Raw genomic sequence first — 17,977 nt, 5'->3', positions numbered from 1 at the left:
AGTGCAATTACGCTGACTGAAATAATAATGCACAGGTGCAAATATGAATTTGCAAATCTTTTCCCGAAGTACATTTGGAGACCTGCAATTGGCGCAACGTTCAAGACAATCGGCTGGAAAGTTCTGTAAAATGATACATTTATCAGTCAATTCTAACCACACCCACAGAGAGGCGTAAGTAACTCTGCAGGTGCAGGTTTACAACTGTTTTTGGAAATCCGGCCTCAAGTATTGTTCTCCTGCACACTGCCACTAAACTAGGAAATGCTGTGCAAAATCTGACATTGGAGATACAAATTTGCCATACATTTTGCTGTTTTGCTTGGTCTGATTAGATTGTAAATGATTTTGTTTTGCAGGAACAATTACCTTGCTACACCGGCTAGAACATTTTGCAAGGGCAAAGGTTAAACAGGAAAGCTTGCAGAGGACAAAACATTAGGAACTTCACAAACTGGCCAGAGCAAACAAAAATAAAAACTTTACATACATCCGCGAAAACTACAAAATACACACGGCCCAGTGTAGATTGCGTCTTTTCCAAACCTTTTTAGGTGAGACAGGAACTATTTGCTATACTGATTAAATATCTATTTAGAAGCCTCACCCCTGGAGTGCTCATTTCCCCCTTCCCACAATTGTTCCACTGGTGGTCCCAGGGGAGGGACCCGCACGTGTGTACACAGACGTGTTTGTGTGCCTGTTTACGCAGCTGAGCTATCAACGTCAGAAGTAGCAAAGTAACCGTGAATTACATTCCCAGTGCAAAACCAAAAGCAACCCACCGTAGGTTCATAAAGAAACACAACAGCAACAAAGAATGCATTCCCCAGGCAATTGGCAAACGATTTGCAAGCAAGTTTCTAGGAAGAAACCGCTTTTTGTGAATTACAATAAAAACAATGACATTAGAAGTGTCTCGCGAACTCATAGACTGCCTTACGAAGTCTCTTTAGTCGGGTGTGTGGCAGAGCGCTCACATGTTGGCATATGCATCTTCAAAGCGCTAGACATGCAAGGCCGCTAAAATAAAGCGGTATCCAGCTGCTTACAGTGAGCGGGAGGAGTATTGTGTATTAAAGGTGTGTGGCACCGAGGTGATGCTGTTTCTCCCGAGCAGTAATTAATTTGTGCCGGTGGTTGCAGGTGGGGCCCAATCGTCACACATGTTTGGGGACAGAGACTGTTTGGACCCCAACACTTTTTTTTTTTTTTTACAAATTACGCTCTGGTAAGGGCCTTTGCAGGGATGGAAGCTGAAAGTCAACAAGAATGGGTCATCCTGGCAGTAAATGTCGGTCTCTTTGTCTACAGAGAAGGAGATGTGACAGAGGAAAGAGAGATTCCCTCAGAATTCCTCACTGTGCAGGCCAGAATACCAGTTATCAAATCCTGGATTCCATTTTGCATTTCTTGCTCGTGCATTTGCCGCGCGCCCGGAAGTATGAGAATACAGCAGCACGAGGCGATCATGAAGGACGAATGCATTGGTAAACAGTGGCACTCTGTGCAGAAGGCAATGCTGCGTTGGGAAGCCGGTGCGCTGAGGTGGGCGAAGCCTGGCGCAGCAGTCAGGCACTTGAGCAAGGGATTCTGGGAAAGCTGCCTCGCTGCTGAACAATTTATTTATTTAGGTTTATTTATAGCGCAAACTTGACCCGAGGGCATCAGAGCGCTTTACAATGTTTGAACACATCATTTCAAAAGGAATACATAATAAAAAAAATAGTACCATGTCTATATTCTGACTAATAGAAGTTTTGTAAATGTCACTGGAAGAACACAATTAAACTGTTCAGCCTGGTGTACGTACAGACTAAAAACGAGCACACGATTCTTTGACAATATTTGTTTATTTCAAGTTCCAAATGAAGATTTCGAGAGTTTCTTCATCGCATAATGTGGACTTCATATTATGACTTTTTCGAAAGAACGTCATGTCTCTGTTACGAATTATTTTCCGACGTCCCTTGCCATGCCACGCATGACAAGAGATGTCCTCACGAGTAATTACGTGTAACTGTGTTGTTGATGCTCATGGCTCTATTGCATATTTAAAATATAGGCATTCGAAGGGACGACATATTGTAGTGTTTTTGTTCACATTACAGCAGATAATGTTTCTGGTTTATCATTTCTTTCCATCAACCTGCTGGCCTCCCCGCCTTTCATGTCTCAATAACTTTTGTGCAATGAAGCAGTGGTAGGCCACAGAAATGTAGAAAATAATTGGGGGGCACTACCAACCAGAATATAAGATCCTTAAGTATTTGCCCGGCGGTGTCGCCTCTCGAACCCACAAAGAAGTTAAACTATTGAAGAGGCAGGCGCTGGAGACTGGAAGGCAGGAAACAAGGTTTTTTTATTCTCTCCGGAGGAGAACACAACGAAACGGACAGAAGGTATCGTTCTGAGGTGCTCTAACTGCATCCCTGAGGCCTGGCCTCTTATACACAAGTTTATCTTTTTATTGCATGTAACACATTCTCGTCGATACTTTGATGCACGGAAAGACATCCTCCGAATCCCCCCTTCCCAGCCCGTTCCCACGCAAGGTTACAGTGGGAGTCCCCGCCCCGTTCACAACAGGTGATGATCATCGCGCAGCTGGATATTCCGCCGATTCACGGAGTGTGTGGGGTTTGATCGGATCTCGTAGGGCGGGGGGCTTTGATCAACCCGGGGATCCCTTGCTGGGGGGAAACTTTCTATTGCACGGGGAGGGGCAAGGAACAGTATCGGCAGAGCTGGGTGTCGGTCTGGGAACGAGGAAGACAAACGGGCACACGGGGAAAAGGGGTTTGCATCAAAGGGCCGGGGATCATAAATGGGAAGAAGGGAGGTGTCGCGCTGGGAACAGGACGAGGGCCTGGCGCAGAGCAGCGCTGAAGAGAGGTTTTATGATTCGCGGCAGGTGCAGGCAGGGGGGTTGTCAGTATGCGGGGGATGCCGGCGAAGCTAGGAGTGGGAGAGAGGCGCGCTGGCTCTCGGCGGGAGCAGGGAAGCCATGGTGTTCAAAATGGCGGCTGTTTTACGCGCACAAAAAGGTTAAGGAGAGCAAGAGGGCGCCGATAATGTTGACGGTCTCAGTCCAACTTTCAACAGTCCCCCCTTTTCAACATATCTAGCCACCTTGCTTTACTCAATGTCAATTTTCATCAAATTTCTAACTTCGGTATCATACAATGCTCTCATATGTTCGCTTCCAATGTCCACAGTTTTGGGAAAAATGCAACTCGCACATAGAGAACACATAGGTGGTAGACATTGAATTCCTAAGCATAGGCCACATATTACAACTACGGGAATCATGATAATGGTGAGTAGTCTCCAGCCCCAGCTTTTGACGGTGTCCCAGAACCAACCACCAAGCGACCATTCTTCTTGCTCTTGGTGTACTTCCGAAGAGAGTCTGTGAAGATGTTCGATGGCTTTGTACACTGAGGGTGAGTTGTCCGGTATGTACGTACAACAGCTGGACCCAATAATGCGGCATGCTCCTCCACGGTCCGCCAGAACCACATCTAGAACGAGGCGGTTCTGAAGAGCCACCAAACGGACCGCTTGGAGTTCGGCAGTGTTGTTGGCAAAGATGCCCGCTGTGATGTTCATGGTTGTCTCGACTGCCTGAGTCAAATGTCGGATGGCACGGCTGTTTGCCATCGGGCCCCAGAGGGGGACGAGTCCTTTCATAGCATCGAGGAACTGCGCCCCTGTTGAGTCGGCTTGCTCAACGTCTTTGGCTCGTTTTTGCCTGTGGTGATTCGCTGGGGCCACATAAGTTGGAGGAAGGACGAAGGAGATGTAGCAAGTGCCCCCCCAGCCTTTGGGGAGCCAGGTGTAGGCCTTCGTGCCGCAGATGAAATACATGTTTGGGGATGACACAAAGGAAGGTGGATCCGTGGAATCCAGAGTTCTGGTAAAGCGGCAAGCGCTGCGACCCACCAGCTGTGTCCCAAGTCCTTCTACACACATGTGGCCTGTGACGTTGATGACCGTCAGGGCCACAGTCAGAGTGGCAGCCGTTCGTTTCCGCAGATAGGAGAAGGTGGGTCTGGTTGGATTGTTGAACACCTGCATTTCGATCCGTTCTTTAGCCGGGATGTCCATTTGGATCGAGTCGCTGGGGGTCAGCGGGCAGAAGTGTGTCTTTGTCTTGTTTCGCCCGGCCCCATGAGAAGGATGTGCTGCAGTTCTGCTGGAGGTGGCATTGCCCGTATAGCTCTCTTGCAGGAGGATCAGCCAGGCAAGGCAGGAGCCGTGGACAGAGAAGGGTGAAGGGATGAATGGTATTGAATGTCCAGTGGCATGGGGTAGTAACCCACAGATCCAGCAGTTGGTGGTATTGGTGGCAAGATTGTGCTGGTGAAGTAGCTGCACGAAAGAGTTGTTCCAAAACTCCTTTCGCCTCTCTCTTAGTTGAGGGGAGAGCGAAATTAGATAATGTTCCTTCATGGTGGTAGGCTGAGCAGTGGTTAGGAATGTTTCGTGAGCAGGTGCGTGTTCTTCCATAATCCAGAGCGTAGTCATGAGGAGAAAACAGAGGAGGATTACGATGAAGAGTGCAATTGTCTTTGAGCTATGGAGTCTGTCTATTCTCGGATTTCTGTAGTGGGTATTTCCTGCTGTCTCCGTCGGCTTCTTATTTGGCGCTTCCATCATCTTCTTATCTGGCGCTTCCATCATCTTCGTCTTCAAGGTGCTCGGTAGTGGGCAGGACCACAGACTTAGTTTTAGCTTCTCTCCAGGTAACCCTTGGTAGTTTGGGTCACCGTTCTGAGATCCTTTAACCTAGTCTGTGGCCTACTTAGCCGAAGCTCCCTCCTTTCGACGCAGGAAATACCCTTCTCGAGATGGCACAGTGGGGTCAGGATGTTTTGAAAGTTCAAGTGTCTCAGGGTCAGGGTAGCAGTTCAACGATGGTCGGTCCTGGTTCAGGAGCTCTTCTTGGGTGTTGACGGTGTCTGTCGTGGCCAGGGCTGGAGAGACCTTTTTGCAGTGATGAGCGTGCAGCCAGTGTTTCTTCCCCTCCACTCGAAGTGCGGTCCGAGTGGTGATCAGCACTTGCCAGGGGCCCGTCCACCGGGGTTCCAAACTCTTTGATCGCTGAAAATTTCGGATCAGCACGAAGTCCCCCGGCTGGATGGCGTGACCCGGACCCCTGGAAGCATCGGGGATGGCCTGCTGCACCTGCTGATGAAGGACAGACAAAGTTTCAGTCAATTTGTACAGATAATCAGACATTAGGACATCCGGAACGTCATGAATGGAAGTTGGTTTCGGGGCAGACCAGACGCTCATGGGTCGACCGAAGACAACTTCGTAAGGGGTTAAGTGATGTCGGGTGGGGGTAGAGCGCATCGATAGCAATGCCAATGGGAGGGCGTCTGGCCATTTCAGGCCCGTCGTAGCCACTATTTTGGCCAGTTTAAGCTTTAGTGTGGCATTGTGTCGTTCGACAAGCCCAGCAGATTGAGGGTGGAAGACTGCGTGGAATTTCTGTTTAATACCCAGCCCATTTAGGATGAGCTGGATAACTTTGGCTATAAAGTGGGGGCCATTATCACTCCATAAAACACGACAGAGGCCATAACGGGGGAAAAACTCCTTTAACAGAACCTTTGCAGTGGCCATAGTGGTGTTGTCACGGGTTGGATATGCTTCCACCCACTTGCTAAATGCGCACACCACGACGAGTACATATTTCAGGCCTTGGCATCTGTCTAGCTGGATGTAGTCCATCTGCAGGACTTCAAATGGGTGGTTTGGGACCCCAAATCCCCCCCGTGGTACTACAGTTCCTTTCCCGGGGTTGTGTTGTAGGCATATTAAGCATTGTTGGACCAGGCGTTTGGCGGAATCTGGGATCTTGTCATTGTGCCAAACCCTGGAGACAAGTTCGATCATGGGGGCTGATCCTATGTGGGCAGGGGAGTGTGCCATGGTTAATATGGGAATCAAGTACGAATCAGGTAGCAACCATCTGTTCGTGTCTTTTGTCCGCCAGCAGCCTTCATCGTCTTTCAATCCCACCCGCGTCCATTCAGTCAATTCGTGTTGTGTGCTAGTCGTTTGTATGTCTCTAATTGTGTCCTTGGCGTCAGTCCAGTTTTCTGCTTGTGACCTGGTCACGTACATATGTGTTGTCGTTCTATTTTCAGCTGTCGTTCGGGCGGTGATGTCGGCTAGTGCATTTCCCTGTCCAATAATGTCTGTCACTTTCTTGTGTGCCTGGCATTTGATAACGGCAAGTTTGTCGGGGAGGAGGACAGCTTCAATTAAGGCGGAGACTAGATCCCCGTGCAAAATGGGTGTGCCGTGTGAGGTCAAGAATCCTCTCTCCCTCCAGAGGAGCCCAAAATGGTGAACCACCCCGAAGGCATACTGGCTGTCGGTGTAAATGTTCGCTGTGGTTCCTGTTGCCAGGATGCAGGCTCGCGTCAAGGCAATCAGTTCCGCTGCCTGGGCAGATCGCTGGGCGATGCGGGCTGTTTCTACTACAGTTCGAGCCGTGGTGACTGCATAGGCAGCGGAAGTGGTACCATCGGGGAGTTTGATGCAAGAACCGTCCACCCACAGCTCCCCGTCGGGTTCAGGGAAAGCCGTGTCTCTGAGATCGACCCTACTCCTGGTCTGTTCGTCCGTAAGAGTCACGCAGTCATGTACGGGGTGCACGTTGGGATCGTTCTCTGGCAAGGGTAACAGAGTTGCTGGGTTCAGTGTGGTGCATCTTTTCAGGGTGATATGGGGGGCAAGCAAGGTCAGTTCGTATCCAGTCAGTCGTGCACTCGTCAGATGTTGCGTCTTGGTTTGGTTCAGGAGGGTGTCGACTGCATGGGGTACCAGTACCGTGAGGGAATTCGAGAGTACAATCCCCTCACTCTGTCGGATAGAGATTGCAGCAGCAGCTACAGCTCGAAGGCAGGCAGGCAAGGCTCTGGCGACAGGGTCAAGAGTGGCAGAGAAGTAAGCGCACGGTCGTTGCTTAGGGCCGATGGCCTGGGTCAGGACAGATAAAGCGCACCCCTCCCTTTCGTGAGTGTAAAGGGAGAAGGGCTTTTTGTAATCAGGGGTACCCAGGACAGGGGCTGAGCAAAGGGCATCTCGCAGTTCTGTGAAGGAAGTTTGACACTCGGGAGTCCAAGGGAGTGGGAAAGGGACGTCTTTGTTTAGCAGAGAAAGCAGTGGTTTTACAATGAGGCTGAAGTTTGGTAACCATTGTCGGCAGAAGGAGGTGAGGCCTAATAGGGAGCGAACCTGCTTCTGGGTTTTAGGGACAGGGGTATCTAGAATGGTTTGGATTCGATCAGGGGTGAGTTTTCTTCCATCTTTGGACAAAAGGTGGCCTAGGTAAGTGACCTGGGGTAGGCAGAATTGCAACTTCTTCTTGGAGACCTTGTGGCCATTTTCCGCAAGGAAGTGCAAGAGTTGAATGGTGGCGGTAACCGCTAGAGGGGTGGTGTCGGCTGCCAAAAGGATGTCATCGACATATTGTACCAACACCACCCCGTCGGGTAACTGGACTTGGTCTAGTTGTCTTTTGAGGGCCTGGCTGTAGATGCTAGGGCTTTCCGTGTAGCCTTGAGGCGCTCGGCAAAACCTATATGAGCGGGCTTTTAGGGTAAAGCCGAAGAGATATCGGCTGTCTGGGTGGATGGGGATGGAGAAGAATGCGTTCTTGAGGTCGATGACGGAAAAGGTGGTGGCAGTGGATGGAATCAAGGTCAGGATGGTGGTGATGTCTGAGACCACAGGGTACTGGGGTACCACCACTTTATTGATCTCTCGGAGGTCGATGATGAAACGGTATGCTTTCTCATCTCCCTCTCCCTGCTTCTTGATAATGGGCAAGATAGGGCTGTTGCAAACGTTGCTAACCACTTCCTCTACCACTCCTGCGTCTATCAGTGACTGGATAATCATTACCAATGCCTTCTCGCCCTCTGGCGATATCCGATATTGTGGGAGTTTTGGGAGTGTTGCGTCTGGTCGGACAGTAATGTGCACTGGGTCAATTAACATACGCCCTACGTCCGAATCCGCTTTGGCCCACAGATACGGAGGTAGAGTGTCAAGCAGGGATGCGTCAACGTCGGTGATGGAAAACATGTGTCGGGGAGAGCAATGTCTAAGCAGAACGGGGTTGTCGTAGAGAAACACTCGAACTCCATCTTGAGAACACCTAATCGTCGCTCGGAAGTGTTTCAGTAAGTCAAGTCCCATAATGGCGTCAGGGCTATTGGAGGAAAGCAAGAACGTGGTGTCGGTGGTGTTGTTTTCTACGTCAAAGAGAATCGGGGCAGACAAAGGGTTGGTGGAGGGCGTTCCATCTAAACCTGTCGATGTTATGAGTGAGCCAGACAAGGGTGCCCTTGGAATCAGTCGTTTTGATAACGCACTACGTGTTGCGCCAGTGTCCACCAGAAATGGAGACTTGGTACCCAGGACCTTAGCAGTGACATAAGGGCCCTGCTGGTCAACATAGAGCTCGACTGGATCCCTCCCTCGCCCTTGGCTGTCCTATGCGAAGGTGTGAGCGTCGTCATAGTCAGATTGTTGATATTGGTTCTGTCGGGGTCGATCGAACGTATTTGGTCTGCTTGATCTGTCGTTAGTCGCGTCATTTGGGGGCCCTCGTTGTTGTCCCTTAGGTCTCGGTCCGTTTGCTACATCCCTGGGGTCTTTGTTTCTGATCATTTCCAGAAGAACTGGGCACTGGGATTTCCAATGGCCAGTCCCTTTGCAGAAAGCGCACTGGTCTTCTCTAAGGTCTGTGCGTCCACTGTATGAAGTCACAGTGCGGTCCTGGGGAAATGTAGTCTTAGGGACGTTTGTCTGGTAGTTTCCCCGGTATTGGTCTCGTCCTATAGTCACCCCTTGCAATTTGGCAATCATCACCCTCTCTTTTAAGTCCTTCTTCTTTTTCTCTGTCGCCCTATCGTTTTCATTTTTCTGATGCTCATAATATTGGGCCATTTGGAGAATCGCTGTAGGTTTGGAGGCTGCCCAACTACTCTCGCTGGCCTGTAGTTTCTGGGAGATTTCCGATGATAGGCCCTTAACATAATTCTGGACAAACAGATGGTGTCCGGTTGCAGTGGTCATGTCCTGGCCGCTGTAATCGGAGAACACCGTTTCAATCCGGGAGAAGTATTCCGATACATCCTCCTGGGGTTTTTGGCGACAGGCTGTTACTATCGACCAGTCCACTTTCTTTTCTGGGATTAGGGTTTTTAATTTCTCTACGATTTTATCTGGGAGGTCTAGAATGGATTTCAACGGCTTTTGTCCTGGTCCCCGTTGTTTGTCCAGGTCATCGAGTTGTGACCAGGTATGTCCAAACAGCTCAAGGTGGTCGACTTTCCGGATTTGCTTCCACACATCAGCTGGTAGACATAACCCGAAGAACAAGTCGATGTCAGCCAGGGTCATGATCGTTGAACCCAGGGCTGTACCCAATTCAGTATAGAAGGCAGTGGGGTTTTTACGTAGGTCGGGTAGAGATTTCCGGAATGTCAGTATCTCTTGCCGGTCCCATGGCTGGTAGACCCAGTTGTACACTACCCTTCCCTTCGCATCTTGGTTGTTTGCATCATCGTGAGTCCCCGTACCCCGAGGAGGAACCCAGTAAGGGGCAGCCTCACGTATCGGCATCATGGTGTTAGATTGCTCGGTTGGTGGTTCGGTCACTACGGGGGCTGCGGATTTAGCTCCCGGCTTTTGTTCAGTGAGGTGGCGGAAAACCTCAAGCGTACGCGTAAGGAGGTCCGACACATCACACTCGCCCTCATCCCCGATATCGACCTTCCGGTACAGAGTCCTTAGGCTCTCGGGACCTTTGTCTCGATATCGGTCCTCGTATGCATTCAAGACATGATAACACAGTCGTACGGTAAAATGTCGTCTGTGACTCCCTGTATACGAGCTGAACATATCTGTGATGTACTCTTCATCATCCTTCCTTTCTACCAGTGTCCTTGCTATTTTGTCGATCCCCGCTCGCTCATCTTTGTCTAGTCTGTTTGTTCTTGCAGGGCCAGTCCCTCGAGTCTCATGGTCGTCTAACGTCGTTGTTGATGCGGGTTTTAATACAAGGGGTTCGGCTGGCACAGAGGCCATTGGGGCCGACGCTGTGGCGGTACCTTCGTTTGTACCTGGGGGTGGCGCGTGCTGCGCCACGGGTTGAGAAGGGGCATATGGAGGGGGCATGTAGATGATAGGAGGACCTAACAGCAGGTCCTCATTGGCTTGTCGTTTCGAGGGTAAATCAGGGTAGAGCGTGGAGGGGGTTCTAACCGGACACTGGCTTGGCGTTTCCATTTCTAGTTTCTGTTTAGCTTTCTCTCTTTCTTTTATCTCTTTTTCTAGTTTCTGAGCAGCTAGGTGGGCTGCTTTTCGCAGCTCTTTTTCCAACCTACTCTCAGTTTTCTTTTTACGTTGTTCAGTTTCTTTTCGCCACATGCCGAAGCTGTCAAGCATAGTAGGTGTTGTCTTGTTTTTACCCAGGGCAGTTTCTAGCGTTTTTATTTTATCATCATCGAAGGATCCTATCAGGGGCCATTGACTTTCTTGACCCTTTTTTGTATATTTATGCCATAGTTTACTATAGGCTATAGCGGTCAATCCATGCTTCATGAACATGTCCTTATTAGGGGTGCCTTCCAGTGGGGCTGGATGGTCCATCTCTAATAGGCGGTCCGGGCTAAACAGGCTACTAATCAGTGGGGAGAAGACAGACATGACGGCTCGTAACGAGGGACTAAAAAGTCAGCACTGCCTATCTTATCACTAGGTGCAAAGACTGGACAGAATATTTCTATTCTACGTTGTTTGCAGGCAGTGAATACCTCATGGATCAAAATAACAAAAGACCAATAAATAACAATGGGGAGAATGAGTAGGTCCGCAAAGATCTGCGTTACCTACCCTTTTCACTATCTGCAAAAAGGGTGGTCTCTTCCCTGTTTGCAGACAGGGAATCTCCAGGAAACAAAAGTTTTGCGAACAACAGTTCAGTTTCAAGTGATTATTGAGTGGGGGAGAAAAAAATAAGCGCGGCTGCTGCCCTACCTATCCTCCACTGCTTGCAAAGAGAGAGCCCGTTGTTTCTCCGTTTGCAGACAGTGAATCTCCAAATAAATAAAAAAGAGCAATACTAGTATTTTTAAACAAACAAGCAATCAAGCAATTATTTCGCGACTTGTCGTGGTTACACGACCTTACCCGGACCGCATGGACAGTTTCCTGTCTTCCGAATCCAGCGCCCGATCGTCCTCTCTTCTCCGTTATCCTCGCGGCACTCCTGATGGTTCCCAGTCAGGACCGTAGATCACTCGAGAGAGGTCTGTTCGGAACCAGTGAAGTTCGGATGATCGGCTGTCAGACGAGGGTCTATCGGACAGACGCGTTCCCGATCGTTGCAGTCGTTCACTTTGTCGTCAGGACCTCTCCCACTGGATCCATGGGTCGCTGATGGGCCCCACGCTTGGGACGCCAATTGTAGAAAATAATTGGGGGGCACTACCAACCAGAATATAAGATCCTTAAGTATTTGCCCGGCGGTGTCGCCTCTCGAACCCACAAAGAAGTTAAACTATTGAAGAGGCAGGCGCTGGAGACTGGAAGGCAGGAAACAAGGTTTTTTTATTCTCTCCGGAGGAGAACACAACGAAACGGACAGAAGGTATCGTTCTGAGGTGCTCTAACTGCATCCCTGAGGCCTGGCCTCTTATACACAAGTTTATCTTTTTATTGCATGTAACACATTCTCGTCGATACTTTGATGCACGGAAAGACATCCTCCGAATCCCCCCTTCCCAGCCCGTTCCCACGCAAGGTTACAGTGGGAGTCCCCGCCCCGTTCACAACAGGTGATGATCATCGCGCAGCTGGATATTCCGCCGATTCACGGAGTGTGTGGGGTTTGATCGGATCTCGTAGGGCGGGGGGCTTTGATCAACCCGGGGATCCCTTGCTGGGGGGAAACTTTCTATTGCACGGGGAGGGGCAAGGAACAGTATCGGCAGAGCTGGGTGTCGGTCTGGGAACGAGGAAGACAAACGGGCACACGGGGAAAAGGGGTTTGCATCAAAGGGCCGGGGATCATAAATGGGAAGAAGGGAGGTGTCGCGCTGGGAACAGGACGAGGGCCTGGCGCAGAGCAGCGCTGAAGAGAGGTTTTATGATTCGCGGCAGGTGCAGGCAGGGGGGTTGTCAGTATGCGGGGGATGCCGGCGAAGCTAGGAGTGGGAGAGAGGCGCGCTGGCTCTCGGCGGGAGCAGGGAAGCCATGGTGTTCAAAATGGCGGCTGTTTTACGCGCACAAAAAGGTTAAGGAGAGCAAGAGGGCGCCGATAATGTTGACGGTCTCAGTCCAACTTTCAACAGAAAGCAGACTTAAATTTCAGAGCAAGTGCTTGAAATGAGCAAAACCAATCTCTACCAGAGATTTCTGTATTCCTCCACTTCAGAAATTGGTGAAAAAAGGAAGCCGCATTATACATTTTATGGCACAATCTTTAAATACAGGCAGTTCTAGGGACAGTTGTTAACTATTCTAATGGTGTGCAAAACAAGTCCAATCCTCCCAGGGGTGTCTTGTGAGCAAAGAGTCTCTCCAAGTACAAATTCGGACAGACTGTGCATTCTTCAGATCAGTGTCCCTGAACAAGTATAAAAAAAGTCCTAGGTTTTTTTTTTATTTTTTTTTTATTTCAAAATATTTTTATTGAAAATAAATTTTACATATCCATAGAAAAGACATTCTTAATACTTGTACTGGTCTTGCAGTCTGATAGGTTGGGGAATGCAATTTGACATTGTGAGAAATTGGGGTAGTTGAGAGGGGTGTGAGAGGGGTGTGAAGCCAAATATGGAAATAAATTCCATAGATAATAAGAAATGTACTATTCTGTGTTCAATCACCAAGGAGAGGGACTAAAGGGCTTTTAATAGAGGTCCAATATACATGCTCTGTCAAGTACTAGCACCTAAAGGTATGCAGTTCCTCAATTATTCGGGCCAGTGAGACACTTGCGACACTGCGGGAAACCTTGCTCGTAGTGCCGATACGTGGTAGGTAGAATTCACACCCACCATTTTGAGTAGATAGTTCACTTACTAGGTCCTGAAGAATTGCCACAGATCATACTGAAGAGCAGGCATGAAACATGTTGATCTCTAGAGTTGAGCATAGCTACACTGAACCATCACGTCAGATAGCTGCCACTCTTCTTGCTGTCTACTCTTCAGTGTTAGTGTACCCCTATCAGAGACTGCCCTGCGAGACAAGTGCCTGTGACTGCTGCCGATGCTTTTGGGAGAGCACTATGTATGGGTCGGTAGAGAGCTCTAGCTGCAGAACTCTGCCCATCTCAGAATGGAGTTTATAAACAAGACGCCCCTTGACCAACCCAGCCGTGCCCGAGCTTACCTGAAGACGTGACTGCTTCCTAAGACCGACAGCACACAGTGTGAGTGGCCTCCAGGTCATGCCAGGTCTATGACACCCACAGGACCATGGAACAGCAGCAACATCCTTCCCGGTGCGCTCCTTACGTCGCTACCTCTGCACGTCATTCACCCTGCGGCTGCCACAACATGGAATACAAGCACCGCCATTGCCGCTCTGCAGTGTGAGCTCAGAACAAACCCCAACACCTTTCAAAAGAGGCCTGAACAGAACTGGCGGCAATACAAAGATGTAGATAGGTTAATGAAGTTACTTTCTCACATGGAGGACAAACAAGCTACCGAAACAAAGATGGCGTGGGCCAGTCTCCATGGGCCAACCCCAAATGCGAAAGGGCGGTAACAACAAAGCCCGATATCCAATCAGGCGCCACTGTTTACCATAACGGATGACACAAGCCAATCAGAAAGAGGGGAGGGGATTCAGGTCCCTTTCTAAATCTTGTTTACTATAGCTCTCGAAGGCAAGGAGCGCATGCGCACTCCAACGCCAGGGCAGACCTAAAAAAGAAATGTTTCTTGTGTGGCTGGGCCTATTACGTGTGATGGAAAGCCCCCAAATTGCAATATTAAGACATCTAAATCTTACCATACAAGTTTACCCTCCCTGGTGATGTGGGTAGCGATGGTATTTGGGGCAGGGCTTGGCCGACGCCCAGGGAAATGTAGTAAACCCAAGTATTTAAAAAAAAAAACTAGACATACAGAGGAATGCTGTGTGATTTGCTTAAATACCACATCATTTTCTTATCCACCAGCCCCTGAAACGTCAAACTTTGGCTTATATCATTAATTTCCCTTTTATTTCTGTGAAGAACAATACGAGAATTCACAAAATTCCCACCAAAACAGCCTTCCCACACTTCTTTTGATGAAAAGGATAATGTGTGGCTAAGACTGCGGGAAACACCCCCAAATTGCAACATGAAAAAATCTAAATAATTTTCCCTTGCAAATAGACCCACTCTGGCAATGTGTGTAGGTGCTGTTTTTGTGCCCGGACCAAACTAGTACCCAGGGAAACCTTCCAAACTGAGAAATGTTTGAATACTGGAAACCCAGAGCAGTCTATGTTGGTGCGACTTGCGTTGATTCCCCTACATTTTTTTTTTTACATAGAATACCCTTCAAATGTTAAGCTTTGGTTAAAATCGCACATTTTCCTCACATTTCTTTAAGGGTAAGTTCTGGAATCTGCAGACAGCCACAACATTTCTACTACATTGCTGCTCAGGAGTCTGAGATATGCCCTTTGCACAGTGATAAAAGTTGGCACCTAATGAAGTCCAACTGCTTTTATTTTCTTTGTGTGACATAAGCATGCTGTGTGCATCATAATGGAATGAAAAAACAGAAACTTGGGACACAAGGGAATCACTTACCTGGTTTGCTGACTATGGGCCAGATGTAGGTAGAACTTATTTACCGATTCTTAATTACCGAATTTTACCGATTCGGTAATTAAGAATCGGTAAATAAGAAGGGGGGTATGTAGGAACATCCAGATGTTCCATTTACCGAATCGGTAAATATCTGTATTTTCCGATTCGGTAAATACCGATTTTGACAAGGGTGCAGGGGGTGTCACTTTGACACCCTCTAGCACCCCCAAAAAAGGTTCGGGCCATGTGGCAGGCATACCTGCCCTAAGGGCAGGTCTGCCTGTCATATGGCACAGGTGTGCATGCACACATGTGCATGCACACCTGAATCGGTATTTTACCATCAAATTGAATTTGATGGTAAAATACCGAATTTGTAGGGCTTGTGGGACTCAGAAGAGTCCCACCTACATCTCAATTTTACCGATTCTGTAAAAATACCGGTCGGTAAATTTACCGACCGGTATATTTACCGAATCGGTAAAATTACCGAAATGCCCTGTTGCAATCCCCCTACATGTCGAAAGCCAAATACCGGTCGGTAACGGCCGAATTCGGCCGTTACCGACCGGTATTTGGCTACCTACATCTGGCCCTTAATATTTTACACCAAAAATGTTAAGATCCGGCATGTCACTTGGTTCAAAGAGGATCTTGAATCATAATTTAATATTTCCACGCCATGTAGAGCCTGAGACCTATCTTAATCATAAATACTTTTTGCTAGGGCTGCAGATGAGGTAATGATTCCAGTAATCAAACTATATGGGTGTTCTGTCTCACTATGGTTTTGGAGAATGTTAAGCTAAGATATTTATATATATATATTCTCTTTATCATTTTCTTCCAGTAAGTTACTATGTCAAATGTATGTGTTTTTCCCCTAATACCAGAATTTTTGTTTTATTCACATTTTTATTGTTAAATGATTTGCCATTTAGTAATCTTCAAGAGTCCATAGTTTCCCCTGTATGCCGAGTGCAGTGTTGACCATACACACTAGATCAGTGGTTCCCAAACTTTTGACTCTTGAGGACCCCATTGAGTCACTATTGGAAACGGGGCCCCAAGCATTTGTGCTTTTTCGATGTCAAAGATTAAAATAGCAATTCACAATAAATACACAAACAAGTGCACAACAAACATATACTCTAATTACTAAAGATTTTATTTTATATTGAAAAAATGTACAAAAATTGGAACATTTTAATGGGAAGGTTGGTGCTGCATCTCAGCTTCTAACTTTTCAATGCTTGGCTGTATTTTGTGGTACCAGGCTCTTGCTCCTGCCAGGGCCATACTGGAAACCCAAAGCAGCCCTGGCAAATGTTGTCATACCAGTCCCCGTACGGTGCACACCAAGTGCAGTGAGTGAGCCTAACCACTACCAAGGGGTGTTGGGGTGCACCCCCTCCCCCCCAAAAAATGAGGTGAAAAATAGTGCATTCTACAACACAATTTTCATTATATATTGAATTGTACTAGCTTTTAAAGCATAGTACATGATGACCGTACTGTGCACCAGGATACGACAATTGCTGTTGGGGCTCTTCAATGGTTCCAACATGACCTCTTATCTTTCCATAGCCCCTCTGTCACATGTATTTCATTTGTTTTATAGCACCTCTCATACCAGTGTTGGGTGTAAGAGCACTTTACATCACACACATACAGAGCCAATGAATCACAGGTGTATAAATCAAGGGGACTACAAGGTGTAGGATTCACGTCATCCATAATGCTAGGCATTTTTTAAGAGTGTTTGATCTGGAGAAGAACACACTCTGGATTCAGAATATAACACAGTGGTTAGCGTTGACTTTAATAATAAGAATTTATTTCTACCCAAACAAACCTTTTTTAGCAACACCAGATTAAGGAAAAACGGGGGGAAACATAACTTACTAACATGTACCATGCAATTTTCAGGCAGCTGTTTGATGGCAGTTCATAGCTTACTGTGCTAGATTATGATTATAACTTATGAACTGCACAGTAACAACAGAATTTCTGTGACAAGAGCAGAAACCCACCGAGCTATGCACATAAAATACTGTTTTTTGAAATGCATGGTACATATTCTTTGCAGCAGTTATATTAACCCTTTGCACTACCATAGTGAATTAGTGAAAGCTGTCACTGGACAGAACTCCCATCTCTCTCCAGCAGGTACATTAAACACAAGAGATACCTTGACACTTTTATCGTTGGCCCAAAACTGCTACTTATGCAAGGAACTTTGCAGTGCTTTAAAAATTGCTGCCTGCGGAACCCCAGGGAATGTGTCAAGGACCTCTGGTGGTCCACGGACCACAGAGTGGGAACCACTGCACTAGATAGTCTGCAAATATGAGAAGCAGCATAAGAGACAGGACAAGAGTTCCATTGATCATGGAGGGGAACAAAGGATCTTCTTTCATAAGTTGTGAGAGGAAATCAGACAGATATAAACTAAATAAAATAGGGGTCAAAACACATCCCTGTCGCAGACTATTATTGATACATACACTTCATAAGTGACCAGAGGTGTCTTGATCTATCTGCGCCTATTTGAATCATGAAGTACTGGTAATAAGAGTGAATCATATTCAGTTCAGTCCATTTACAAGCTAATGCCCAGAGTCCAAACCAGTGATCGGCAGTGCAATAAAGTTATTAAATTCACCTTGCTCAATGTTGAATAAAAACAGTATAAAATCCAATCTTACAGATATTGTAATTTATTTTTTTAATATACTTTGGACATGAAATATGCTAGGGTAATTAGACTATAATTTGTTGTATGGTTGGCATCATCTTTTCTAAAGATTGGCTTTATAACACTGTCCTTCAGTGTATATGGAAAATGACCTGGTTTAGAAATGGAATAACTAGAAGATGACTCACTATGCACCAATCTCCAGGGAATCACTTTGGAAACCTTAATGCACCAGGTTCTGGAACTCCTGTGTATGGAAAGTGTAAAGTGATAGAAGAGTATCAGAGACACTGTTGCGAGTATTTCTCCCTAAAATTACTCATGCGGTATGATGTTGAATATGTTCAGAATCTATAGTCTATGTGTAGTCTACACAGAATAATCATGATCATTTGTACAGCGCAAGTTGAGATTAACAACATTTTGTA

General features: G+C 47.4%; 1 protein-coding gene across 2 annotated transcripts in view; it reads left to right on the top strand.

The window, feature by feature from the left end:
- The window catches only part of KCNMB3 (potassium calcium-activated channel subfamily M regulatory beta subunit 3), a 132,196-nt gene that overhangs the window by 57,249 nt on the left and 56,970 nt on the right, over positions 1-17,977 (top strand). The window lies entirely within an intron of this gene.

This window comes from Lissotriton helveticus, chromosome 11 (assembly GCF_964261635.1).
Source record: "Lissotriton helveticus chromosome 11, aLisHel1.1, whole genome shotgun sequence".
NCBI lineage: Eukaryota > Metazoa > Chordata > Amphibia > Caudata > Salamandridae > Lissotriton > Lissotriton helveticus.
The sequence above is the reverse complement of the archived record's forward strand: the minus strand, read 5'-3'. Positions and strand labels throughout refer to the sequence as shown.